We start from the raw sequence: 27,776 nt of genomic DNA, 5'->3' as shown, positions 1-27,776 counted from the left end.
GCGGCACAGACGAGTGCACCAGGAAAGTTCTGCTTCTGTCTGGTGGCTGTGCTGCCCCAGAGATACAGGCAGGACCTCTGGTCACTGCCACCAGGTGGGGGGAGAGAAGCTGCAGATTTTGTGCCATGTGTGTCCACTGTATGTCAAATCCTGGTGAGGCTCACAGTTTAGCAACTCACAGTGGAGCAAGCCTGTGGAGTTGGGGTGAGGGTCCCTCCTCCCACACTCCCATACCATGATGCCTTCACCAGCAAGGTGCCTTAAAAGCCACTAATCTGCTCTCTTGTGGAAAGTGGGGTTTTTCATGGCAACTGCCAGATCCTGCCCAGTTATATCAGTGTCACACACTCTGCTGCCTGCCTGTGTCTCAGTGTCCATCCCAGTCTTGGTGAGTTCCCTTCATGGCTCATCTTCCTCTCTCCTGGCTGCCACTGTGCCCGCAGCAGGTCTGGGTGCTGTCACAGGCTGGCATCCCCATGCAGCGGTGATGCAAATAACAGATGGTGCAAGAAGCTGCTGTCTTCAGTGCGTCCCAGCAGAGGCACAGATGAAAGTTCAGGCTTCTCCTTAGGAGCAGGGATTTCTGGAAACACCTACCCCATTAGCAGCAACGGTGGCAGTAGCAGTAGAAAGCTTTAGTAGGTACCTCCGCCCACACCCTATTTCAAAATAGTAACGAGAACATTCAGCAGTTGGCAGTCTAATATGTCCAGGGATATACAGATTGATTTTTTTTTTTTTTAAGCTGTCTTTGCTGGTTATTCAACAGTCATGTGACCAAAAGTTAAAAGGGTTTTCTTTTTCTGCATCTCGAAGGTTCAAGTGGCAACAGTTTCTTTGATTCTGCGTCAAACGGTTTTGTGTTTGACGCAGAATTTAGCCACAGCCCAAGAGCACCGTGGCTTCCCTTCAGTGGTGCGTGGCTGGTGGATGATAACATATCAAATGCCAAGGAACAGCTGAACAAAAGCTCTTTTTAAAGCAAACAAAACAAGCCCTACACCAAACCTCACAGAGGCCATAGCATTGCTTGTTAAGCTGTTTTGGACAGCTGGGCTAGGATTGGGAAGCACATTGGATACATGTGCTGTGTCAGGGAAACAGAAAAAAATAAGTAATCCCTCTACCTCTGCTTGCAAAGATAATCCAGGCTAATTCATACCATTCCTTAACTCCACCTATCCTGAAAGCCACCATTCCTGCTACTTTTATTAGGTCAGGAAGTGTAACTTCCATGCCTCAGGAGATGCAGAGGGACAGGGCTGCATTGTTGACTCTAAAGATTCTTAGGACCTACCCGCTCCTATGGAGCCACCAAAAACACAGCCAAGTTGTTGCTACACCTCGTGGTTGGTGGGGGCAATGTTAGAAGCTGTAGTGTTTGATTGCCTCCAGACTTTTTGGAAGAAATTATTGAGGTGATGGAGGAGATTTTTTCAGACAGGCAGGAAAAGGCATGTGCGTTGCTTTGCGGGTAACAATTTTTGCATTGTCTGCATCTCTCTTTATATTGCTTGGTCATTTTGTACATAGATCCAGTCAGGAATATGCCTTTATACAGATCTGCAAAAAACATTATAGCTTTTTGTGTGTTGTGTAGCCAGCCTACAAGGGATTTTGTTCTTGTATCTGATTCTGGAGAGACCAGTGTGTGTGATTTGCAGTGCTGATGGGGATATAAGCAAAAAATGAAAGGCAGGAGGGTCTTTGTGCAGAGCAGTGGACCAACCAGACCAGGAGGAGTTCAACCTTGCAAACTGCCAGCTGTTGGAGGATTTGAAGAGGTGTGATAGGGAACACATGATTTGGCAAAAATCTGTTAGGGGTTAATGCCACCCAGAGCATTTCAACCTCACAGGCAGGCTCCTGGGGCTGGTGGGTAGGGGGGCCAGGCAAGGGGTTTCAAGGAGTTTCCCTCTTGTTGTACCATTAGGTTTTGGGAATTTTTGGTTGGTTGGTTGGTTGTTGTTGGTTTTTTAAAAATTTTTCTGCCTTCAAATCCTCTGGAGGCTATGGCCTCTCTGACTGGGTAAGCAGGGTGAGGTCCCTCATCTGCCAGCACCATCCCAAGCAGGGCAAGGGAGCCAGGTTATAGGATGCTGAAGCATCCCAGCTCAGGGACTCGCCACACTGTGCAAAATGCAGCAGCACCTGCAATCCTCCTTGGTCCCTTAAAAGTAAACCCACATGGGATTCAAAAAATGGAGAAACCCAGGGTAGTAATTCTAGAGAACAGCTATTATTTTATTATTGGGAAGAAATCGTCTCTCTGTGTGGGAAGGAAAAAGGAAAATGTGAGAAAGAGTGTGTTCTGCAAGGACGCAGGGTGTGGCTCAAGCATCAGTAACAAATGCTGGAAGAAAAAATGCTCTTTGTTCTGCAGTCAGGTGGGTTGACAACTATTCTCACCCATCCCCTGGCATGCATAACACCCAATGCAATTAAAAGATCGAGGAAGGCTTGACATGCTGAAACTGCTGCAAGTGCAGCAAGCAGAGAGATTCAGCCTGGAATCCGCTTCTTTTTTTGCTTTCCAAACAAGTAAGTTCCGAAGGTTGTAGCTATCAAAATCAGTATGTTTGTTTCATACTGCTGCATTGTTTTAATGTCCACGTTTTGTGTGTTTAATGCTTCAAATGGTAAGTTAAAGCTCTCTAGCACTAAAATTTATACTGGCCTACATGAGACTAGAATTGGACCAAAGCGTGCATTAGAGTGTATTAAAAACCTGTACATCCATATATGCGTGCAGTACAGCAAATTGACTTGTAATGACAGTCTCGCTAATTGGAAAATAATTTCAAAGCTATTCCTTTTAAACTACCCTTGTTTGTCTCGAAGGTTTAACACTTTTTATTTTCCATTTATTTAACTAAAAAAAAAAATTACATTCACAGTTGCTTTTAGATTGCTACAGGCTAAAACAGTACCTTGAGCTTAAAAAAAACCCTACTATCCTGGTTTTTTATGCTTTGTTCATTCTGCTGTGGGTTGGTTTGATTCAGTAACTAAAATGCTGCTGTCTTTTCTCCCCCTAAGCATCGGAACTAAAACTTGGTCTTATTGCAGTTGCTGGCAAGAAGTGAAAATCTCGTGCAAGTGAAATACTGTATGAACTTGTTCATAGACAGGCAAGTGGGACTGGCTGTGTAAAGCAATGAAAAGAAGATGTGACCAATATACATCTTCTCTCTTGCAATTTTAAATAAATTCTCCTAAATTTGGGGTCAGGAATTTGGGCGGTTACTTATTTTCTGTGTCTGTATAAATATATATTTCTATCTTCTAAAAATGTCTTATTTCTTTTTCTGTGAGGATGAGAAATCTACTTGCAGATTTACATCTTGTGACATTTCCTTACAACTGCACGCTGGCATATGTACTGCTAGAGGCCAGCCCATCATTTCTTGGTAAAAAGAACCTTTCAGCTCGGTTACCTCCTGTAGAGAGCTAATTTTCCAGCAGTCAGGCTTGATCTGGATAAATAATTAGAGAGCGCGAGAGAGAGATGAAGATGATCACATCAGCGCTGTCTGTAATTCAGTTAATACAGCCAGACCCTGTGATTTTGCGTCTGCAGCGTACTTGCGTGGTCTCAAAAGCCACAGAGGCGAGCAGGCAACAAAGCCAATCGGTTACATTTGTCTTGGAAGAATTAGCGGCACTTTTCATTCATTTGTGGGAAGCCAGCAAACAGCTGCAGCATGCATCTGCAGCACAAGAAGGTGATTCTTGACACGTTCACTCTCCCCAGCCTGCCCCCGCATACGCAAAAAAATTTCATCGTGCAATTAATGCTGGGGTATTTCCATCCTTAAGGATGGCTTTTTCTTTTCCTCTGCAGTTTGAGATGTTGAGGTGGGGGTTTTTTATTTCAATTAAAATAGGTATTTTGTGTAGTATAGTAAAAGCCGTCTTGGGGAAGCCTACTGTTCTGGCATTTTTGGATTTTTAGTTTTTTGGTTTTTCTTTTTTTGTCTTTTTTCTTCTTTTTTCTTTTTTAAGCTGTTCAAAATTATCTGACAGCAATGCTAAAGTGCAGAGATGTGCCTGGCTCTCTGAGAAGCAGTAGCATTTCACATGACTCTTAACACCAGTGGAAGAGATCCAGTTAAAGCAAACTGCATTCTCGTGCAGTCTTTGAGGGTATGTTTGTTATTGATGTGCATTTGTTCCTCCTGCGTACGGTGCTATAAAGGGGTTAAAAATACATCTTTGGTTCACTTTATTCCCAGTGGTAGCTCCATTGCATTTATACACGGATCAGATTAAAATAGGTCAATATCTTTTGTGGAAGGTCTTTTGACACTTTGGTGCATGACTGCAGTACACCTACCTTGAGGATGAATGGACCCGGAGGAAATCCAGGCGTTAACAAAACACAGCCTAGGGATACTTTAGGATCACATTCCTTTATTCATCAACTAAATCAAAGGCTCGACAGAAGATTCTTTATCGTCGAGTCAGTCTAAATTATACTTTTTGAGGTGACAGATAACTTCTGCTGAAGAAATAAACTAGGTATTTTGGTAAGAAAAATTTGAATGGTGTGGGATTATGCTTTTCTTTATGCTGCATCATTTGCATGGGAATAAATGTATGTGCTCTAGCTGAAACATTTCAGAACCTTATTAAAAAGAAAATTGTGCATTCAGGAGTTGCCTTATGGCAGGAAGTCTTTGTCTGCCTGTTTGCTTTATTGCAGTTGTTCGCTGCTTTGAATCGATTTTGTCTACCAAATCAGTGTATTGAGGATGACTGGGGAAGGCAGGGTGAAGCGAGAGGGTGCAGCTCTGCAGTTTGCAGGACCAAGAAGCTCTTTGCTGCCTCATGGTGTGTAGGGTTTTTTGCTGCCTTTTTTTTTTTTAATTAAAAAACCACAAACAAACCTAACTTGGAATTTCGGAATTTCCATAATATAAAGAGGAAGAGGCTTCTTTTCGATATAATGGCGCCATTAACATCTATTAATAATGCAGACAGGGTAAGTAGCTGGAGTTGGAGCTCCCTGGGGGCCTCGTAAAACAGATGTGCACTATATCTTCCCGGATTTGATAGCGGCTGGGGTCGAGGGGGTCGCTGTGGTTCCCGTTTATTTCCTCTGGCAGCGGTTTTCTAATTTAAGCACCTCTGTCTCCTGGCTACAGTTGCCTGCTGTGCCGTGGAGGGGGTGTTGGCGCATTGTCGTGCCTGCTGCCGGCACAGGGGCCACGGCCACCGTCGCCCCTGCCTCGCTCGCCGCCGCCTCACGGCTCCACTCGCTCTCGCCAGCGTCTTCTCAGATGCGTTTGCTGCTCAAGGGGCTGGAGACGGGCTCTTTTGTTGATATTTATCATTATTATTATTATTTTTCTCCAAAAAGAAATTAAGGTAAGTGTTTCGTCCTCTGCAGATTTTTTTTTTTTTTTGTCATGGGAAGGAAGAAATCTTCCACCTTGCGAGAGCGTGTGGTGTATCACCTGAGGTGAGGTCTGGCTCCTGGTGGGAAATGCAGTTGCCGTATCCCCTTTTTCAAGATGATGCTTCGCAGTTTTAATTGAATGCATTCACAGTGCTGCTTCTGAATAGAGAGCTCTGCATGTTCTTTCTCTAGCTGTCAGCATTTAACTCCGGGGGTGGGTTATACCAGAAGGACTCAAAAATATTTCATTCTTTATGCTATCTCTTTAATTGCGGATTACTCTGCAAAAGTAGTGATAAAATATTAGTGGTCACGGTGTATGGCAAAAAGTCTTTACAATTGGTTCTGTATCAGATGTATTCCTATCTAAAGGTTCAGGTTTGCCTCCAGTCCAGTGTGAGATGTGAACATCTGTCCTTGTGTGCACTTCCTTTGCAAGGCAGTCTTCCTATTCGTATTTAAATGTAGAGGTATGCACTTTTGCTAGCTTGTCACAGACATACGGCAGGGGAAAATCCTGGTATCAGGTCCAGATCCTTTTCAGCTGCTTCCACCCTCTGCATTATTCCAGTTGAAAGTTTTGAAATGTGCAGAAAGGTAGTGTAACTCCTTGAAAAGAAAGAGAAAGAGCAGTTACTTCCTTGCCTTTTTTATTCTTCCATTACTACATATGCAAATGACCAACAGCATCTGACTGCGAGGAACACCATATTGTATAGGGAAGCATGATGTCTGCTGTATACACTACAGTAAGCCCCTCGGCTGAGAATCAGGTTGCACAGGTTTTTTCAGCAAGATGAGGGTATGTCAGGTAGAAGGAAACAGCCGAGGTGTGTGCAGGATGTTTTTGGAAGTGCTGCGTAAGCCGCTTCATGGGATTTCAGCAGGCAGCCTTTGAGTAGGATGGATGGACCTTACTCTTCCCCCACATTCACTGAAAACTTAAAATACAGTTTTCCTCTGATTTATCCCGTGCTTTAAAACCCCTTGCTGTACTGCTGTCTCCTCCACACCGAGGCAGTGTCCTTGGGTATGTGCCCTGACAGACCAGTGCCTCACTTGAAATGGCACCGCGTGGTTTCGACCAGACCCGTGGTAAACTGGGCTGTCAGTGGACATGCTCATAACTTCACTATCTGCCATAATTTAACAGCATAAATATTTATAACATTTGTTCCTCCAATATTTTATTTGTCTAATAGTATCCAAAGCTAACAGTTAGAAATTAAATTATTTTTTAAATGTATGTGAGACTCAAAGTCAATTTAAAAGCAAAACTGCACTTTATATAAAACTTTAGGGTTTTTCCATTTTGTTAGTCCAGGCTATACTTGCAGATGGTTGTCTTTTTTTTTTAATATATCGATTGCTCTTATCTTTCTGATAGAATTGCAGTATAATGCTAATATCATTTATACTTCAAATGTAAATGCGCAGATTTTACTGGTTAAATGGGTTTAATTTTAAAATGTGAGCACATTTGCAAATAACTTTTAAAAACAGAGCCATTTTTCTTGGGGAAATTTGCTGTCTGTTACTTCTGGTAATTTTGTTTGCTGAATAACACAGAACATTTGCCCCCTCATTACAGAAAAGGTCAATAAGGCTCATAATTGACAGGTTCAAAAGAACAATAAAATGCTCTGTGTTTTTAATCAGATACTTGAGTCAATGGTTTTTATTGATATTTTGCTCATTTATAGTCTATTCAGTAAATTCTGTTACAAATGTATACAATATTTGTATCGTTGAGACCTTTCTTTGTGAAATTGGTGTGTGAAGCTATGACTGCTGTTAGTGCTCAGTGAATCCTTTTCTCCTGACTCTGGGAAACAATCCCTTCAGAATTAACTGAAGACCTAAACATTAACCAGCATAAGGAGAGATGGTAGGACCAAGATTTGCGTTTTATAATTTATACACAAAACCAACAAACCTAAAACCTCTTTTTTTTTTGTTTGTGGCATGAGTTGTATATTTGGGGCTCCTTTGGATTATCAGTGGCAAATATAACATCTGAAATGCTGTTCAGATGCATATTTGGTGGCTTAAATTTAATGACTGATTATGATTGAGTTTATATATAATTCTCCTTTGCCCTGGTAAGATTTTATCCAGGAAATGAAGTCAAGACTATATGGATTTTGAGGCATTAGTGTACATTTTCCTCTTATTTTTCTACAAGGGGAAAATATACACACAGATACAATCAGTAATAGGAAATAAAAAAATTAATTACTTTTATTGCTGTCTGGATAATCAAAGCATTTTTTTTTTAAGGTAGAATAATAAACAAATCTAGAAGCAAAATTGTCCGCTTAGGGAACTTCTCTGAATATAAAAATACATTGCCAGAATTCAGGCTTCCGCATTCTTTGGGAAACAAAGGAAAGATCCTCTTTCCTTTGTTAATGGTATTTATCATCTTTAACTCATTAGTTGCTGAAGGCACAGATGAAATGTTGGAGGGACTGGAAATGATCCATTGATAAAATTCACACAAGTTCTTTGAGGACTGCCTGTGTGCTGGTATTTTGCAGTTAAAATACATGCAAAAGCACACAAGCTGCTGGCATTGCTCCTCTTTAATGCTCCTTCAAGAACATAGAAATTTTGTCTTGTGTTGATGCATGTTTCATGCCTTCTAAATAAAGAAGAACAATTGCAGGATTCCTCTTTATCTGAACTTTGGGTGCGCCCTTGTGTAAAATGGAAGTGCTTTGTAAGGCATCCACGAGAAGGGAACAAAGTAGAAGGAAATATGGGGCTGCTTTACATGACAAGCTGCGATTTGGCCTCTGCTGAAAAAATATCATTTTAGTTTTGTCTGAGCCCTCTTAATTTCTTGAGAAGTTAACCTTTTGTAAGTGACTGTCTACAAAGCAAGGTCAATTATGTCTTGATATAGAGCAGTATATACATATATATAAAAGTATATAGATCTCTTTATTTTAAAATTATCTTCATTTTTCTTTTTATTTACATGTTAAGGGAAAGGATATACATCCAAAATGTGAGGGATATTTTTTCCTTTACGTGAGTGTAGCACTTCCGCATGACACATATTCTTTGCTTTTTCCAAGTCCATAGAGTTCTCCTCTAAATTAATTTTAAAGAATGGTGTTTTGGTGGATGCTTCACTACACTGTCTTGCTTATAAACCCACAAAGAATTTGCACCTTTTTTTTTGTTTATTTATTCCCAGTAAATTGTATGTACATGTTCCTTAAACTTTCTGTTAAAGGGATAAATAATTTCTCCATCTAGCAACTCTTACATTTTTGTGTGAGATTTTGCAAATCTCTAACCAGGATCTGTACTGTAGCTGCTTATGATAACTGCCAGCATATTGATGTGAGGGGAGGAGCAGAAATCTTAACAGCTCACACTCCAGACACCCACACTGATTGCAATAGAGGAAACTCTGCAGCAGCAAAACAGAATAGTAAATACAGAGTAAGAAATCGTGAAAATGTGGCAAGTTATAATTACAAAGAGGGCACTTGCATCATGCTGAATGCTTTTTTTTCTGTGTATGATACAAGTGAGATTTTTTGCATGGGGAAAATCCCCAAATTTGTCTGTTGTATTTTTTGTAATTGCATGTTTTATGTCTCCTAACTGAGTGACCTCAGAAGGAGGGCTGCTTGTTCTCTGGATTGTGACTGGTTTCCTGCTCCTGACAGTCAGGACCAGGTACAAAAAGAGGCAGCATTGGTGGTAAGAGTTGAAGAGCAGCAATGATTCCGTGAGGATACAATTTTCCCCTTCTTTCTCTTTTGCTTAAGTCAGATGTACACAGTCTTACATATATTTCTGTACACGTGGCACGGTGGCAGTGGATGCACCCTGGAGCCTGCAGGGATTCAATGTGCAGGTACCAAGGATGTGCAAGGACAGCGCTTCCAATGTCCCTTTTGGGTTTCCACGTGTGGGAATTTGAATTACTTCAGCGAGGTTGTTCCACAGGGATAAGGTTATTTGCATTGCAGAAGGAGATAAATTAGTTATCAAATGTGCCTGGGAAGATGGGAGGCTGCATTTGTGTACAGAATAGGAGACAAGTACTGATTAATTATGCTGTAAAGCACACATAGCTTATAAATGTGCGCATGATAAATGTCTGTATCGTGCACCCTTGTCCACTTTATCCACGGACAATCCATTTGTCTCCCTGAGGACTGCTGCAAACATTCAAAACACCCACCCCTTTTAAAATAAAACCAGTCAATGTAGTGAGTTTTTTTCTTTCTCCTCATTGAAATAGTGAATTCACCCGTTTGTTGCTCGTAAAAAGTTTGGAAATGATTGGCATGTTATAAGCAGCCTGACCTGAAGGAGTGGGAGCAGGGACCTCCAGGCTGGCTGTGGGGCACAGCCTTTGCAGGAGAGATGAGCACTGGGCTTGGTGTGAGAAGGGGCTGGAGACAGTGTTTTGGGTAGAGCCTCTGGTGTCCATTCCTTCCAAGGCCTCTGGTCTTGGTGCTCTGACAGGGAGGGGAGCGCTGCCTTTTGGGGTTGAAGGAATTAAGAAAATGTGATTCTGCACCAACTTGCCTTTCATGTCTGCATTTACAAAATTGTATTTTATTAAAAAACAAGGTCACTTTCCTGACACTAGCTGCTTTTGCTCTGACCTTCCCCCAAGGGCACCTGTTATCACAAAGGTATGGTTTGCTTCCTTGAGGAAATAACGTCGCTGTCCCTCCCTCCTGCCTGTTTTATGCCCCAACAATTAATTTTCGTGAGGATCAATGTATCTTCTTTGTGTGTTTAGACCACGAACGCCGCGTAGGGAGATTAAACTGCTGTGCATGACAATTAGGTGTACATGAAACTCTTCATTAGCCTCCGTACTAAAGAAAGGAGAAAATAGATGTCACAGAAAAATTTCTGCCCAGTTCTGCTTCCTCAGCAGATGAGTGGGAGTGTTGAAGTACCTCTTCTGACTCTGGAGCGGCAGCGTGCAGGTTTCCAGGCAAACCTCATCCCCAGGGATAGATGAACTGCAGCGTGGGAATGTAGGCAGGGACTGCAGCGTGCTGCCAGGTGGTCCTGGTTGTGTGGCTGAACAAGTGGCTGGGGCACCTCGTGAGTGAGGGAGGTGCCTCTGTGCCTGAGCATCTCCATCCATCTGCATCGCTTTGTCCGTGAGCCTTTGCTACCTCTGAAATGAAGCAGCAAAAGCCAATCCTTCATGAGACTGTGGCCCCCAGCAGAGGGGCTGGAAGGGCTCAGGGTGTGGTGAGAGAGCTCTTCATGTTGAGTCACTGCTGAAAGTCCGCTGTGGCTGGTAAAGTGATGCATCATTTTCTGCTTGAACAGTGGAGACATTTTTCTCAACACCTTGCGTGCTCCTTGCTCTGTTGGGGTTGTGCTTTGAACTGGTTTAAATTCATAAAACATCAAGGAATATGCAGATTTTTTGTATCAAAAGTCTGATCCAAGAGGCTATTAAATACTATAAGTACTCTATAATTGGCTCGATTAGTCTAATATTAACTCTAAGTGACACTTAAGTGACATCAACTGTGACAACAGAAGTGACATTTTTGAATTGCCTTATTTTTAGGGAGAATGTTGATCATGGCTTTTTCAATTGTCACTGTGGCATAATGCTCATAGACCAACATATTTCTGGCAAGCGTGACGTGTCCCTTTTCTCTGGTGTCAGGGGTGTGGACAGTGAGCCTTGCTGCTGCTCAGTAGGGTTCCTGCACTGACAATATGCATTTGTGTCAAGAGGAAACCATGGATATGGTTTTCTAACTATATTCAGAATGAACATATTTCTTGAGAAACATTTTTTGATTACTTACAGTAATCTTTACTGAGGCAAGGAAGAAGAAAAAAACCACCTCTGTTAATGGCAAAGCCTCTGAGGCAATGACTTCAGCAATCTGAGTGAGTGATAAAAGAGCATCAAGATTGCAGCATCCTTTCTTTTTCCTCCTGGTCAGTAAATTCCATATTGTTGATTCTGCTGCAGCTTTCTGAGGTACAGTTCCAAGTACTTGGCATCTAGAGAGGAGCAGTTTTCACCACTGTCTATATCCTTGGTTCTGGTGCTCTGGTTCCCAGGCTGATACCAGATATAGAGAGTGACCTTCTCTGCCTTTGCTAAGCCCTGCTTTAGATCTTGAAGGTTGTGTTAGCCTCAATCATATAGGCCAATACTATTCTTCGAGCTTATGTTCTGGCAGGCTTAAATCCCAACAGTCTAAGAAAGAGATCTCTAAAAGTGTTTGTCCCCTAATCAAGACCCAGTGGCTGTAGGCAGTGTCTTTATTGAGGGAAAAAAACAACAGTTCCAGTGAAATTCGATTTTTTTGGTAATGATTGTTTCACCTACATTTATAATCATGTGGAAGACAATAGATGCAGAATAATTCTAATAATGAAAAAGATGGTTTAGCTAATTTCCAGTCCTGGTGGATTTCTGTGATTTTGGTGACTGTTTCCCAAAAGATTCAATGCAGAATCTCTGGTTGGTTTTTCCTGTAGGAAGTGCAACATGGATTGTAGATAAGCAGATTGAGGACTGTCACTGTCTCTTCTGATTGACTAGAAGTAGCCACATCCACTGTTTTATTACTCTGTTCTTTTCACCTAATAACTCTTAACTTAAAAGGCCTTTGAGATACAGGCTTGCACTTTTTCAGTCCGTTTCCTGGACAATGGAGCCTTGGTCAGTTTGGCCGATAAATTCTGCTGTAATACATGTCATAAGCCTGGGTAGGAACCTAATTAAATTTGCCTGTGGTTCCCTTTTGCTTCTTCCCTTCTCACAGTCATTGATTGGACTTTTATCCAATATCTCCCATACAGCTTGAAGGAGTGCAGCTGTCTGTGCAGAACCTGTGCTGCAATACAGCACAGATCCAACTTTTCTTAGTGCACCCAGCCATGTATGCAATAATTTCGCTTCATATCCAGATCTTAAATACACTTTCTTGCTTGATATATTTTATACAAAGAACATTTATGAACTAATAATTTTTTTCTATATGTTCCTGTTGTATTTATTTTCCAGTGGGCTTCTTGAAGTTAGGCCTGTGCTAAGTCTGTCACTTCAAAAAATCAGAGATTCTTGACTGTCATTCTCATGATTACATGAGATAAAATCTATTAAATATATATTTACTACATATTTGGTTTCATATAATTAGTTGATTTATAAAAATTAGGCGTTTTTAAATTCCTTGGGTTTTGTGGTCTTAAATTCTGACATAAAACATTGCCTCCTTCACTGCCATTGTTGATGGCAAAGTGTTTTATTCATAATTCAATATTTTCCATATAAGCATTCCAAAGGCCTTTTCCTCAGTGCTTTGGATATGACAGGGTGGAATCTCATGTGATTAGCAAGGGCAGTATGTGTTGTTATATGCCTCTCCACTGACATTCTCTTCATTCATCTCACATGTTACAGCTCAAAGGCTGATTATCCAAGAGTCTCAGTCACGGTCAGTCTGCTTGAGTGTGATGTGAAGTCTGTCCATTTCTGCTGTATGATATTCCAGAAGACAACTTACTGCGATAACTTTGTAATTTCAAAATTGTTCCATGGCTGTGTACAGGTGAAGCACAGCTGTGCTGTGTGTCCTGCTTTATTTAAAATGTTTTTCTTGCCTGATCATTGAATTTATTCCATATGCTAATGTAAGACTCTTCTCTCCGGTTTCCACCACAGAACTGTGAAGCTTGGAACACCATTACAACTGGCAGGATTGTTTTTATTTGCTAAGTCCTGGAAAGCAGTCTGTTATCCTGAAGTCAAGGGAATGCAGTTCATGCAAGAACCAGGAACAAGACGGTTTTCATGGGGTTTAACACCACAGTGGGTCACAAGGGTTTAGTTTAGTTGGGTGGTGTTAGGTAGACATGTTATGTTTGCCATTTGACATCTTAAAGGTCTTTGCATGCAGCTCTGTTTGTGTTCCCAGCAAGGATCATTAGGTAATAGCAAAGTTCATGTGTTGGATTGTCGAAGCACATAGAGGTGACTACCAACCCAGAAGAAGACTCTTGTGAATTCTGAATAAGATTTGAGTTCTATTTTCAGGACTGATCTGTGTTAGGATAATGAAAGGCTCTTGCTGGCTAAGTGGCCGACAGGTGCTGTACTGTGTGTCCCTTTTACCTAATTTAAAAATCTCTTTTAAGCACTATCACCAAAGATCCTGCTTAATTGTTTCTTTGGGGATTTTTAACTATATATAAAAAGAAGAAAGATAGGGCTGTTTCTCTTTGAAACGACACAAAGAAGAAGAGGGAGAAGCACATGGATTAATCGTTACCTGGACTGGAACATCTGCTAGGTGTTCAAATAAAGAGGTTGTCTGGTTATTTCTAACCAGGCCTCACAAAAGGTTTTCTCTTCCAGATGTAGATCTGTAAGACCTCTGACCACACAGATGATCTTCTTAAAGTATCTGGTCAGTTGTGCTGGTTTTGCTTATATCTGAGAAAAGCCTGCAGGAAACAGTGGTAGAGCTGGGCTCCACAGTCACACCCTAATACCTCACTTGCCGAACAAAGCAAACCCTTAATTACAAACTCAACCACATTAAAAAAACTGTTGAGGGCTGACATTTCTGCATGAATTAAATGTGTGATGTGTTTGTTGTGGAGGCATGAGGTTGTAATTAGGGTTTTATACGATATTGTAAAAGGAGATTAATGTATAGTGTGTTTCCTTATCAGCAGGAAGCAGGAACCAGTTCCCTGTGACAGCACAGAGACGGTCCCTGTCCCCAGATGTGTGCCATGCAGGCACAGGCTGTAGGAGCCTGTCGAAAGGGTTTCCATTAAACGGAGTTTAAAAACACTGGGGAGGCAGAGGTTGGTGAGATGGGAGTTGAGAGCGCTTTTTGAGGTTAGTTCTAGGATTTCCTAATTAGCTAGAGTAGCAAAATGCCTCCTGTCTGACCATCATATGGTGCCTGGCAGTGCCAAGCAGGTCCAGCTGGCTCTTGGGCCAGCTGGGAGCCCAGTGAGGAAGCTGCACAGGGACAAGACTGGGCAACTTCAGGTAAAGTCCACTTGTCTTTTGTTTCTGCCGTGGTTCCCAGATTTTGCTGCACTGCAGAGTTTACAGAATTTCCTGTTTCAGCCCTAACCCATCACCAGCCGATTTTTCAAAGCAATTTGCTTGTACAGCCATCTCCCGCTTCCCACACCTACACAAAAGTTTTAAAAATTGTTTTCTTCTTGCTGCCTTCTCCCAGCTTCTCCCTGTACGAACTGAGCCACACAACAAAGGTGGTTATGAAATCCTTTGCATATGGGCAGGATTGATGTTTTCAACAGCTGTCCTCCACTGAGTTAAAATTATGTTTATAACTTCATCTATGAGTCTTGCTTTTTATGTCCAGCACAATGGATAGGACAGGCCCAGCCCTCTGCATGCACTCCTGTTCTTTCTCTCCTTCCATGGGAAGCCCCCCGTTTCCCCATCGTGTTGACATAATTTCAGGATTCTTGAAAGCCACCCACGTGCGTACGTAAGCGGTGTGCTGAGCCGTGCATAATGTGGTCACTTGAATGCTTCTGGAATGCCTAGGTATCATGTGAAGATAATGATCCATATAAATGCATTTCATAGCAAGAGACTCATCTATGGATGGTGTGCGTGTAGGTTGCCTTAAGCATTGGAGCTGCTTTTGCGTTTTGTTCCTCTCTCCGCTCACTCGGCCTTAGATCCCTTTTTTCAGCTTTGTATCTTTAAAAAGCTTTGCTTTTGTTAGCTGCACTAGAGATATTAATTGTGCTCACAGAAAGCCACAGCTAGGTGCATATATATCAAAAGCCACTGTGCTCTTCATCTGGAGGAAAATTGCAGATTGTTTTTTTTAGTGATTTGAGTGGTTGGTTGCTGCTCAGTGGGAGAAGAAAGGGGGACTGGTTTTCGTACAATTTCTACATTCTTTCCTTTTTGTGTGTTTGAAGAAAAATGTCAGGTTTTCCACACATCCTGGGTCTGCAGCCCTTCAAAAAAGTTCTGTTCCTACGGACTGAAGAAACAAAAAAATGTAGATTTGCAAAACTATTATTAAAATCAGCTCCAAAATTCATTTTTCTCTTTCTTTCTCAGTGAGACAGCTAAGACACTTGTCAGTTTTAGGTGTTGGCTGGTGAGGGGTGGAACTTCCCATTCCTGTCTGTGTGTATAAAAACACATGGCTTGTCTTTGATGTGCCAAAGCCTCATGGTGGAGTCATCCCCACGGCCCTCAGTCTTCTCACTCACTTTTGCATCATCCTTCCTCCTGCTGCCAGGAGGAGCATGACAGCCCCGTCATTTCCTGCTGACACTGTGAATCATGCCCTTCAGATGCCTGAAGCTGGAGAGCAAATTTCTGCAATTAGTGAGCACAGAAAGTAATCCTGCCCTCGCCGTGGCCTTACGAAGACTGCAGTCTGATGTATGAGCCAGTTCTTTGCTTAACAGGGACTGTGCATACTACCAGCATGGTCTGGTTAGGGCTTCTTTGATACTTCATGTGAGATAGACCCATCTCAAACACATTTTCAGTGTTTTCTTATTTTAGTCTCCATATTGAATTCCTGTGAAGCCTCTCTTGACTTGTGCCTGTAACCCTGTTTGTTCATGAGGGCTGAGAGTTACCATCTTCAAATGCCACATCGTTGGCATTGAGTGAGAACAGGCTGGCTACCAGGCAAGCTGATGGGTCATGAGGTGTCATCAGTCTGGAAGTGCTTCATTTGAAGCATATTGCAAAAAAAGAACTCCAAAGCTGGACTGGTTCTTGGTTGGGAAATCCGTGCATCCTCTGACCTCATATCAACGGGAGAGTTCAGTGATTTCTTACTTGTATGTTCCAAGAAAAACCTCGCTACAGACATATGAACTGGAGAATAGGATAAGATTTAAAATAGTCTCTAAAAGATATTTTCTCAGTTAAAGAGGAAATTAAGTGATTTTTGATTCTGATAATCTTGCCTTCATTTTGAAAAAACACGGCCTATGAAAGTAAACCTGCTAGTCACAAAATAATGCTTTCATAAAAGTTTAAATTAAAAAGAAAAAGAACCCCACTATTAGCATAAATATGATCAGAAATGTGAAAAATAACTCAATTTAGAGCACCACGTTAACATGATTAATCAAAATACTGAAGACAGACTGCTGACAACACTGATCTGTGTGCAGCATATTACGGAAACAAGGAGTAAGGCTTGTATTCTGGGATCATCTATATTCTGCAAAGCCAGGATGTATCCATCATGTCACTAAATGTCATTTATTATCCATTGTAGAATAAACTCCTGAGTTAACACTTTTGCAATGCAGGCTGCCAGGAAAAGCAAGAAGCTTCTTAATGCTGTTCAGATTTGAAAGCATTCATAATTTGGGATGAAGTTAAAAGTACTGATAGAGCATCCCTATCAGAGTCTGTGAATGAAGAGGATGCACCCCAAGAGAATCCCTGCCACACAGCAGATTGTTGGGTTTTCAGGACAGTAAATGGATAAGCTTTTCTGGTAGCCAAATAACTACCAAGGCATTCCTCCTGGGCCTGAAGTGGCAGTGGCATGAAATCAGTTTGTAAATCACATTGTGTATCACAATGCTACCTCTAGTGATTTTATGTATTCTAACTTTCAAATAATTTCTTCTCCAGAGTCTTCAAATATTGCCTTACCTAGTCAAGCAAAACCTTTTTTAATGATGCGCTCTGTCAAAGGAAAGCTGAGACAGGGTTCTGGGGCTCCTGAGCCAGTGGTTTTCCTTCTACCGGCTGACCCAGGAACACCAAACTGCTGAAATACCCAACTTTCCTGCCTGGCAAATCCTGACTAGAACAAACTGTTTGTTCCAGTGCTGCAACATCAAATTTATAGCTTCTCCTTGGAAATAAATGCAGCACTGGAAAAAGGTGCCTGCCAGAGAGCAGTAGCAGGATTTTGGTATCATCCCCTACTGAGGAGACAGGGAAGCCATGCCAGCTTCTGCTAGCTTGTCATGCTCTAAAGAGACTGAAGGGACAAGGATACAAACAAGCAGGTTTTGGCTTCCCTGCCAAGGTTGCCACTGGTTTTAAGGGCAGGGCACCTAACCCCTGCAAGTGCAGTAATCCCCCTGCTGCATATAATGAACCACCAAAGAGCTGGTGTGGTCTAGTGACTTTTGGGTTCAATTGTGCAAGAATTGTGTCTTGCTTGGTAAAAGATGCTAAGCTGTCATCATGTTGGTTTTTTTCTTTTACCAGTTCTGTATGACTCTTTTTAACATCATCAGTGTGAAAGACAATAGCTTTTGTCCTTCTTCTGTCTTATGCAAATATATTTATTATATCATTATTTATGTCATGAAACATGATCATCACTTTCATTCTGGTCTGTGTCTTTTTGGATTTGCTGCTAATTCCTTTAATGTACAAGTAAGACTACAAAATTCCCAATAAATGTTGTTTTCTATGAGTGCTTGAAAGAAAACTTAAAATACTTCCTTTCAGAAAACCTTCGGAACCCCTGTAAAAGACATAGTATTTTGTACAGATATACAAAGATGTGATTCAAATTGCTGATAAAGTACATTAGTGAAGAATTCCTACCTGGTTCATCACATTCCCTGCAGTTTCCAGGTGTGTTTGCAAGTTCTGTCACCAGTGTTGATGCTGGCACTCGATACCTTTGTTTGACTGTCTGGTTTAGCACTTGCCGTGGCAGTGGACTTACACAAACCAGATGCAGGAAACAAATGGCACAAGAAGCCTTGTGCTCCAGTCAGTGTTTGATTGCAGCTAGAATATCTTTACAAGTTCAATATTTTATACACTTAATTAAGCAAACGGATCTTTCCCATGAAGCAGATTCTGGGTGTGTATCCACTCCTGTTGAAGTTGGTTGGCCTTGGGGGCTGTGTCAGAAGAGATGAATGTGATGCAAAAGAGAGTGCCAGGGTTTACAGGAGAAAAACCTTGACATTAGCATTATCCCTACAGTTAAACCATGAACAGTAATTTCTTTCTTGCTGAAGAAATCCCCACTGATGCGGGGGTTACCTAAAACTATGATACCTGGCTTCTTTGTAGTACGTGTTGAGGTCCTAATTCTTTAGATGGTTTTAAATTTGCATTGAAATACTACTTTGCACTAGGACAAATATTTCAAATCTTGTTTTCACTTTACTTACATGTCGCTGAGCTACGATTCAATGTCCTTTTTTCCAGCCAGCCTCATCAATGTCACTTAGGTCAGAACCCAGACATGTGGCCCCAATATTACCTAGGTGTGACATAATTTTCAGTTGCTAAAGAAATACAGACTCTGAAATGGAGGAGGAGGTGGAAGGGAGGCAGTTATAGACTACTGCAGGCTGTAGTCTATAATTGGGAATCTTTACTTTTATTAAAATATGTCTTAGCAGAAGCTTTGTTGTTCATCTCTCCATATAAGTGGATATATTCTCATTGTCTCCTGTTAAGAGGAGTATTTTTAACAGCTATTGAAAGGTCGTTGGGGTGCATGTGTGTAATAATAATTTTTTACTTTTAAAGGAAATCATCTGTAAATCCCATTAGTTATCATTTTTCAATTTTCATCTTTCTAAGCGTGATTTAACTTCAAGTGTTGCAGTTCTTAAATCTAATTAAAGAATCGCCTTTAGTTCCCATCAGAAAGTCGACCTACTGTAGATTGTTTGATTGAACGCTGGAGATGAGCAAATTAAAGGCTGTACCCATTCTGGTATGAAAGAACCGTGGGGACATTCCCAGGGAGTGGGACAGGACTGAATGTGGCTGTTGTCCCACAGGAAGTGTAGATCTGATCTCACGCCAGTGGGGCTGCAGGAGGACCTGTGGGGCTGGCAGTGGGTGCACGGAGCAGGCACCATTCTCCTGATGCCTTCCTGGGAGGACATCCCTGCCGAGGGGAGAGGGCCAAAACCGGTCTCTGCCCCTTCAGCCAGGGTCCTGGTGGGCAGCAGTGATCCCTTTCCCCACCAGCACAGTGTGTGGCTTCCCCCTGCTGCTGCAGCCCCACTTTGTGCTCTGCAATATCCGATAGCAGCAACCATGGAAACCGCTGCTGACGGTGGCTTACAAAAGAATTTGTTAATTAAAACATGTTTAAAATTATAATAAACTCACTATCTTAAATCCACCAGGGATATTGCAAATGGTATCCCACTCTGCCATCACTCTCCAAAGCTGAAATGCAGCTGGAGATGAAATGCCCCTTTGCATCCAGTTCTCATCTTCTGTTATCTTAGGACACAGTCAGAAGGCATATATTAGTATTAAATTTGTTGTAGTTGAAGCAATGAGGGCTGGAGCCAGCCCTGTGGCCACCCATAACTCTGTTATCTGTCCCCCAGTTTAGCAGTGCAGGGTTTGTCCAGCCCTTGCTGGAGGAGGCTCTGCAGTGGAGACTTTCTCAAGAGAACAGGGAAGATAAAGGGGAGCAAGCAAGGAGACAGCTGAATAGGCTGGAAAACAGGGCAGAAGCACTGCAAAGATGATGTGAGACTGAAGATCAGACTAACTTCACGCTGACTGAAGGGAAGTAAAAAGCTAAAATCTCATGGAAACTTGTGGGTGATTGAGCTGAGGAAATACTGCATGTTCTGAGTCCAGTGGGGTCTCACAGGAAGTAACCAAGCTGCCTTTGTGCGCTGGATCTGTGCTGCGTGTGAATCCAAACATGGTTTGCTGCCTTGGCAGGCAGGAATCACATGGTGCAAGAGGGCTGTGAACCTGAGAACCCAGCAGTCTTTGCTAAAAACAGCTCTGAGCATCACTGAGTGAGCACCTAGATGCTGTTCTTTAAGAAAAGGTGATGGTTTTTACCACATGGAAAAAAAGCAGGGAAGAGTAGAAGCCAGTAAGGAACGCTCTTTGTGGCAGAAGGGTTAATGAAGTTCGAGTGTGAGTCTCTTGACTGATCTCTTTCCTAGGGCAGTTAAAGGTGAGCCTGTGAGTAGATGGGCAGAAGCACCAGCACTTCTGCAGGAGCTCTCTTCCAGCAGGGTTTGTGGTATGCAAGAATCTCTGTAAACTGAGGAAAGCTTTTTTGGCATTCTTATGTACACATGGACAGATGAGTTCAAACCCTGCTCTGTTTTAAGGCATCCAGAATACAGAACATTAATTTATTAGTGTTTTCTGTTCATCAAGGTAATGCAAATTGCCTTTTTAAAAATTATTATTAGTTTCCTTTATAAAAGACTGTATTCAAATCTTTCCAAGGAGAATATTCACTTACACTAAGGTCAAAATTTCTCAAATTCTTATCCTTGTTATTTCTTTATAATTCTTATCACAAATTGATCTTTTCTCCCAGTAGAAATAATTGGTTCTGGTCAATAACAAACCCTCATCTCAATTTCAGTGGCTTGTATCTCGGGCGACACAAGAGACATTGTGTAATGCCTCAAAATATCCCTACTGAATAATGCAGACCACCAAATTAGTCCTATTAAACATTTTAACCTTTCAAATTTAAACCCCAGGTATTTGAACACTGCCCACAAACAGAACTAAACACGCTGAAATCTTTTTTCTGTATGTAATTTTTCCATGTTATCATACACTTAAAAATGCAGTGATCTCTGTGGGCAATTTCTGTGCAGTGATCTCTGTGGACAGTTTCCTACTGTCACCAATAATTAATTTTGTGGGTAAAATAAATATATTAAAATAGAGAACTGCATTCCAGCAACATACCTACAGTTAAACAGTGTTGCACCTCTATGTGTTGATGATTCAAACCAGTCAATTTGTAATTTGCTTCCCAACCTCCAGGAGGAACAAAAATGAACTGTACAGAGAAAGAAAAAGGATAGAAATTGTAATGGCCTGTCTTGCTAAGTAAAGTGATGGACAAAAAGTAATTCTGTGAACAGCATAACTTGTTTTATTGCGGAATGAAACAACATGCTTGGAAAATTCCCTCTATGACATGGTTGTTCCACATCTGACACCAGCAGTGCCCCTCACAAAAGTGCTAATGGCAGCTAAAAGTTGCATTAAGGGAACGTTTTCAAGCTGACTCATTTCAATAGGTGAACAAAATGGCTGGATCATCTGACAATGGCATGTAAAAAGTACATGTTTGTGTTTTTCCTTTGCTAGCAACATGAAGTAGAGGTACCAGGATTTTTTTCAAACCCTTCCCCTCCTCTTTTATTTAATGAGGTTGATGAGTGATGAAAAAGAGCAGGGAGCTCTGTAGCAAGGCCCCGTGTCATTCAGACTGCAAGAAGACAAGAGGCTGCAGTTTGCCTCTTGTCTTTTTCCCTGTAGAAATGAGGCTCTCCATCACTGATATAATAATCCCCAAGAGTATAAAAACTGTAAAATGCCTGTTTGCACCAGGTACAAGTGTACGTTGCTTTGACTTGATTTCATGAAACTTAACAGAGTTTTTGATTACTTTTTCTAGCATGTCATTGTTACTCAAGTTCTGTTTGAGATAGAGGTGCAGCAGAGAGCTGTGTTGCTGCAGGCTGCAGCCAGAGGAGACTCCCTCGGCTCTGTGGCCTGGAGAGGAGTTTGCATTTCAAATTCACTGTAAAAGTCTAATGCAAGTCAGAAGTGGGGAGGGATGGAAAAACCCACAACCCAGAAAAAAGAAAAATCCTTTTAGCCAGCCACCAAGATGGTGTTTTGGGAAGAGCTATCCCTAGGCCCTCCTCAGAGCTTCTTCCTCAAGCAGAGACCAAATTGCAGAGGTCTCATTTTCAGGTTCCTGGAGAGATGCTGAGCTGTTTGATGGGAAGCAGGTGCTTTGTTGTGGGCATTGGCTGGGTTGTTTCATATCACTGGTTGGAGTCAGGCGTTGTGGTTTGCCTTCCAGCTGAGCTTGGCAGCGGGCACCAAGGATGGTGTGAGAGGCTGATGGTGAAAGGTGAAGTTCAGCACTTCTTCAGGTACAGCTCCCTGTAGGGGAGGTGGCTGTACCAGTCTTCTGTGGTCCACTGGCACACCATACTCTTGTGGAGTGTGAAGTTCCATGAGGCAGAGGGTAGTGTTCAGGCTGCTCAATTCACTGTCCAAGCAGGGGATGACTCCTGAGGGGTGTCTTTCTGTAGTCTGAAAATTAGGTGTTAGTTGGCAGTGACATACTTGAGCAATCTGACAGCTTGCTGGACGTGAACAGTGTTGCATGTGCGACACATGGATTAATCTTCTAAGGTAGCTGGTCCTGAGAAGGACTCGGCTGGGGCCTTTGTGTGTCTGCTTTGGGGCACAACCCTTCAAGGAAAATATAGGGAAGGGCAAAGGTTAAACAAGAACGACAACATATTTAGGAAATAGGATGTGGGACAGCAAGTTGAAGTCATGGAAGCTGTCATCGGGTCTCTTGGCTGGGCTGTGTGACCCTGGAAGGTGTAAATGCCTGCTGGAGAGAAGGAATGGCCTGTGATGTGTCTGCTGTGAGTTGGATAAAGAGCAGTAAGTTGCAGCAAGGAAAATGTAGGTCAGATTTGAGTAAAAAACTTTGCAGCAGAGAAGGGAGAGCAGCACCAGAGAATCCGATTGCAGCATTCCTGCACCAGGGGAGTTTGAGGAGAGCTGGATAAATGCTGGTCAGGAAGGGTTTAGTTCACTGGTACTGCTGACAGGAGATGGGAGGAGGTTTCTTTAAGCCATGTGTTTCCCGCATTCTCATTTTATGATAGTTAGCATTGGAAAATTACCACTGCAGATGTTAAAAGTGGGAACCTGCCTTATGTCTGGCAACTGATGGACACTGTGTGCACACATGAGGCTGGAGGTGAGCAGTGCAGGAAGGCAGCTCTCCCAACCTGCTCACCCCATCACAGCCACTGCAGATTGCTGCATCAGTAGGTAGCTCTGCTCCTCTCAGAAATATCCCCTTCTTTGCATAGAAGTAATTTCTTAAACCTTTCCAACCCTTTTGATTCTGGGATTTTTACCGGTGGCTAAGTAGTGGTTTTGTATCTGATGTCTGCTGCATAGAAATAATATCAGCACATCTTCCAGCCTGGATTCTGCATTGCCTCGTTGGGGCTTTTTGTCATGTGTCAGGTCACTAACATCACTTCAGTAGGGTTTTCTAATTGCATTTAATATGTCACTTACTATGCACGCCTCATCTGATTTCTATGGCACTAATGAGATAATTTATCTTTGCTGGGTAGCAGGCAGTTGTGTGTTGATAAGGCATTTAATTTTACCAAGTTATAAAATCTTGGCTGATTTTAGAGAAGGGTCAAAGCCAAGATAATTTTGTATTTTAAAATGCTTATCAACTTCAAGTCCCTTAATGTTAGCTTTCTTTTTGTCTTTTCAGCTAGGGCAGCTCCAGCCTGAATTTTATTCAGAGAATTCATAAAACTTCTTTTGTCATTTGAGTGATAAAGGAAACCATGAGAAATTCTGTGCTAATATTTATTAGCTGTTTAGGGCTCATTTGGGGAGAGGGAAGGTGGCAGGGAGACAGAGCCAGTTTTCAACTACCAAAGCAACAAGACTTCTTACCGTGCAGCAGTGAAAGCCCAGCAAGCAAATTAGTGTGTGGGAGGAATATCTTCCACTAGTTTAATTTTTTTTATTTTGTTTTAATTTTCAGGAGTATCTAAAGCTGTGTTCTGTCATTTTAGCCTGATTAAGGGATATCATTTGTAGGAAGAGTTTTAGATTTTAGCCACTTTTTCAAGCACTGTATTTCACTCCTGCACAACAATTTTCTTGCAAACTTAATTGCTCTTTTATTTTACAGCAATGCTGACTGTGTTTCATATCTGAAGAAAAACGACATTTGGGTTTTCTAATTTAGAAGCACAAAAGGGGTTGATAGAGGCGGTGTTAGTACCTGATTCGCATGCTGAGAAAAGGTGCTTGTGTTAAATTGCAGGCTGCTGAAGCTGGGGCCAAAGATAACGTTATTAGACTTTCGGAATAAATGCAATTAATGGGACCACGGGGCTATCATGTGGGTCACCTCTTATGCAGATACCAGATTCATTTTCATGAGTAGGACTTCATCATTTAAATCAAGTATGTGCATGTGTGTATTTTTTTTAAGCTTTCTTGGTTTCCTCACATTTGGGGATTTTAAGTGTCTAAAAATGTTACTGTTTTCTTAAGTCCACTCTGGCAGAATTTTGGAAAAGGAGACATCTTCACTTATGTATTGTCTCTTCCTCTAGGTAAGATCTGTGAGATTCAGAATACAAGTTACATTTTGTAATGGAAAAAACCCTCTCCTGAGATATGAAAAGAGTAGTCAATTAGAGAATGCTACCATGTTTTTCAAGGCTATGAAAAGGTAGGATAAAATGAGCACTCTGGCTCGTGCTGAGCTCCTTGGGAACAGCTGCTGTGCAGGATTCCTCCTGAAAACCTTGTCCAAACAAATCATCATTTAAATACAGAGTTGTCACTTTACCAAAGCCTCACTCTTGCAAGATCTTTCACGTCTGTGTTTGAGATGGATGTATTGTAGTACGGGAGCCTACAATACTTATTTCTGTAGTCTCTTTAGCTCCGTTTGGTATGAGGGGAATCAAAGCATAGGGCAGCACTCAGCTCCTGATCACTCCTATTTCCCAATGGCTCAGGGTTTGTTAAACCTGTGAAGAAATCTGGGGTACAGCAATGATGTTTCTTCCCCTTGCATTGCCTCTCCAAGAATGGGTACAGATTGTGTAATTTTCCCACTATTTTTAAGACAGGGATAAAGGAAAAAATATCCTATCACAAAACCTAAAGGTTTTTTTAACCTTTTAGATGCACAGGCATGGTAGATACTGGTGGACTGTGGTATCAGTGTGATGGATTGGCACAGTTCCCATGTCTCCCATGGGGCCAGCAGAAGCATGTATTATTCTGACATGCCATTTTGAGAAGGGAAAAAAAAAATCATTCAGATCCTTAAATCATCTTTTGTGAGCAAAGATCAGAAAAAAATTGCTCCGGTGGCAGACACAGACATACCAGGTTTTTGAGCCACTCCAAACATTGCAGTGTGCTTTGTTCCCCACTTCATTGCCTTGGTTTCAGTCTGCAGGACAGGGTGCTGTGAATTCCTTGAGTATGTCTGATTTTGCACCAGTCTCCATCACATTTGTGTTTTGAAAATCAGCGTGCCTGTCATGTCTCCCCTGGGAAACAGCTGATTTCTTTGTTTTGGCAAACCAAAATAAAAGCTGAGAGCAGTATAAGCCCTTTCTTCAAACAGTGGTAGGACCTGATATGCTGAGAGCTTTTGTTTACTCTGATGTCTCTGACCGAGATGTTAATCGCCATCTCAGAAGTGTAAATCAGTTAAAATGGCAAAAAGAGATTTGACCTATCTGAAGGATGAAATTCTGATTTATTTATTTATTTATTTAATTAGGGTCTGGAAATCCCCTACCTGTTAGCAAGATGAAATAATTGGAAAAACTTCCTAATATTTAACAAATGGCCAAAAGCATTTAGGGTACTTTTTTGCTTTTGGTGGAAAAAAAATGCCTTTTAAGCCTGTGGATTTGAAATATTTTCTGCTTGTAACTACCTGCAGGTGGTAATTGAGTGTGGGCTGAGTTCTAGCAATAGTTTGAGATGAAAGGAGGTGGCCACCCATCCTGCTTGGAGTTCCTCTCCAGATTGCTATCACCGATGACTTTGGGAGTCGGGGTTTAGCAGGGACAAAGGCAGTTGTTCTTGGGTAATGTGCAAAGTGTTCTTTGCATTTGCAAACTTCATTGGGGATTTTACCAAAATTGCTTTATTCTGGTGTTGAGATTGCTGCCCATTGCCATTTCACCCACCAGTCAGCAGAGCTGTGTTTTTTCACCAGACAGCTTTTTGCTGAGGTAGTACATCAATTCCAAATCCCGAAATGTTGGTCCCTTTCTCAGCCCCTCTTGTGCAGAGAATAAAATAGGAAGTGCAGCTCCCCAGTGCAACATCTTATCTCCACCATCCAAGGATGGATGAAGTGTGTTTGAAGGCATTGGCTCCCTTCTATTACCACTGTTTGAAGCTGGTTTCCCTGCTGCAAAGCTGGCTGCCTTCTCCTCAGTAAAATACAGTGTCTGTTCAGGAACTGAGTTTGAAAAACCAGTTTTAATCTCTGCATGGGGTGTTAAACTGCTGTAAACCTCATGAAGGGTCTGTCCCAAGAAGCACAGCAGATTGTAGTCCATTCTCTAGCACGTGCTGTCTTCTAGGCTCTTGCTTTTTAAGGCAACAAAGCTAAACTTAACCACAAAGCAGGAACAGCTTGGCTTTTTGATCCCTATGCTGAAAGACATCCTCATTTCAGGATCAAGGCAGCTCTGGAAATTCCTACATCTTGAGCAGTTACATGATGTCAAAAGCTCCAAAATGAATATACATGTGTGCAAAAGAATTACTGAAGTGCTGAAAGCAGCGTAACTGTGTCAGTCAATGCCAGAGCCCAAGTGAATAAATCCAGGCCCTGGATTCTTCCTGGCTGGTGAGTGGGTCTTGCTGTGGCCATGCTGCTCACCCTCTGGCAGAGCTGGGGCTTGGCAGTCTGCACTACAGGCCCTGCTCAGCTGAGATGTGGGCTCTGATTTACACCTGATATTGGAAGGGACTGTCTGCGGGGAAGCCCTTCAGAGAAACACCAGGACTGGGTCACATCTATTTCTGCTCTCTGTAAAGTGGCTCTCAACTGATGGATGTGATGCTTAATGGCAGTGGTGAATGCATACATATTTCCCAGGTTCTCACCAGAGTGGGGGAAAAGAGCTAAAATGTAGTACTGTGTCTTCAAAAGAATGTGGCCTCTGTGCTTTTTACTGACACAAATGTGGGCTTAGAAGGGAAACCTGCCGGGTAGTTCTCATCCCAGATACTAAGGCAGTCCTGTACCAGTAACAGAAAAAGGCTCAGATAACTCTTCACAGAGTCGCTCTGTATTTGGTATTAGAACCCATTCTTCTTTTTTTTTTCTTTTTCTTTTTTTTTTTTTTTAAGCAAGTGAATATTTTTATTAAACATCTTGATATTCCCTTGTATTAGCTGAGTGAGTAGGTATTTGCATCTGGCTGGTCTGTGGCCAGTTTAAGAAGTGTCATCACATAAAGAATTTATCTGGGAACCACATTTAGCTCTTGAGTTGATAAATATAGAAGAATGCGTGAATTTCCTGAAAACTGGTGCATGAAGAAATTAAGGGAGAACAGGAGGAAGTTCAGTTTTAATTTCTGGCAGGTCAGGGCATAGAATTACTTACTCGTATGTGTCTTATTTGCAGCATCAAAGACACACAAATATTTTTCCTTATCTAGTATGCCGGTTAAATTATCGGCTTGGAAATGAGATGTGCATTGAATTTTGACACCAGGGAGAGTCCAAGAAAGCGATTGGTATCATTTTGGTACCAGGTGACATGGCTGTACCATAGTTTAGCAGCTGGCTTAG

General features: G+C 41.9%; 1 protein-coding gene and 1 long non-coding RNA gene across 2 annotated transcripts in view; one reads left to right on the top strand and one right to left on the bottom strand.

Annotated features, from left to right (window-relative positions):
* LOC135297771 (uncharacterized) overlaps positions 1-27,776 on the top strand; it is a 64,232-nt gene that overhangs the window by 9,633 nt on the left and 26,823 nt on the right. The window lies entirely within an intron of this gene.
* LOC135287827 (uncharacterized) lies at positions 15,341-21,260 on the bottom strand. Its single transcript, XR_010351319.1, has 3 exons — positions 21,096-21,260; positions 18,563-18,654; positions 15,341-15,417 (listed from the first exon to the last, which is right to left on the bottom strand). It is a non-coding gene; the product is annotated as an uncharacterized LOC135287827 (long non-coding RNA).

This window comes from Passer domesticus, chromosome 1 (assembly GCF_036417665.1).
Source record: "Passer domesticus isolate bPasDom1 chromosome 1, bPasDom1.hap1, whole genome shotgun sequence".
NCBI lineage: Eukaryota > Metazoa > Chordata > Aves > Passeriformes > Passeridae > Passer > Passer domesticus.
Note: the sequence above shows the minus strand (reverse complement) of the source record. Positions and strands in the feature narration are given on the sequence as shown.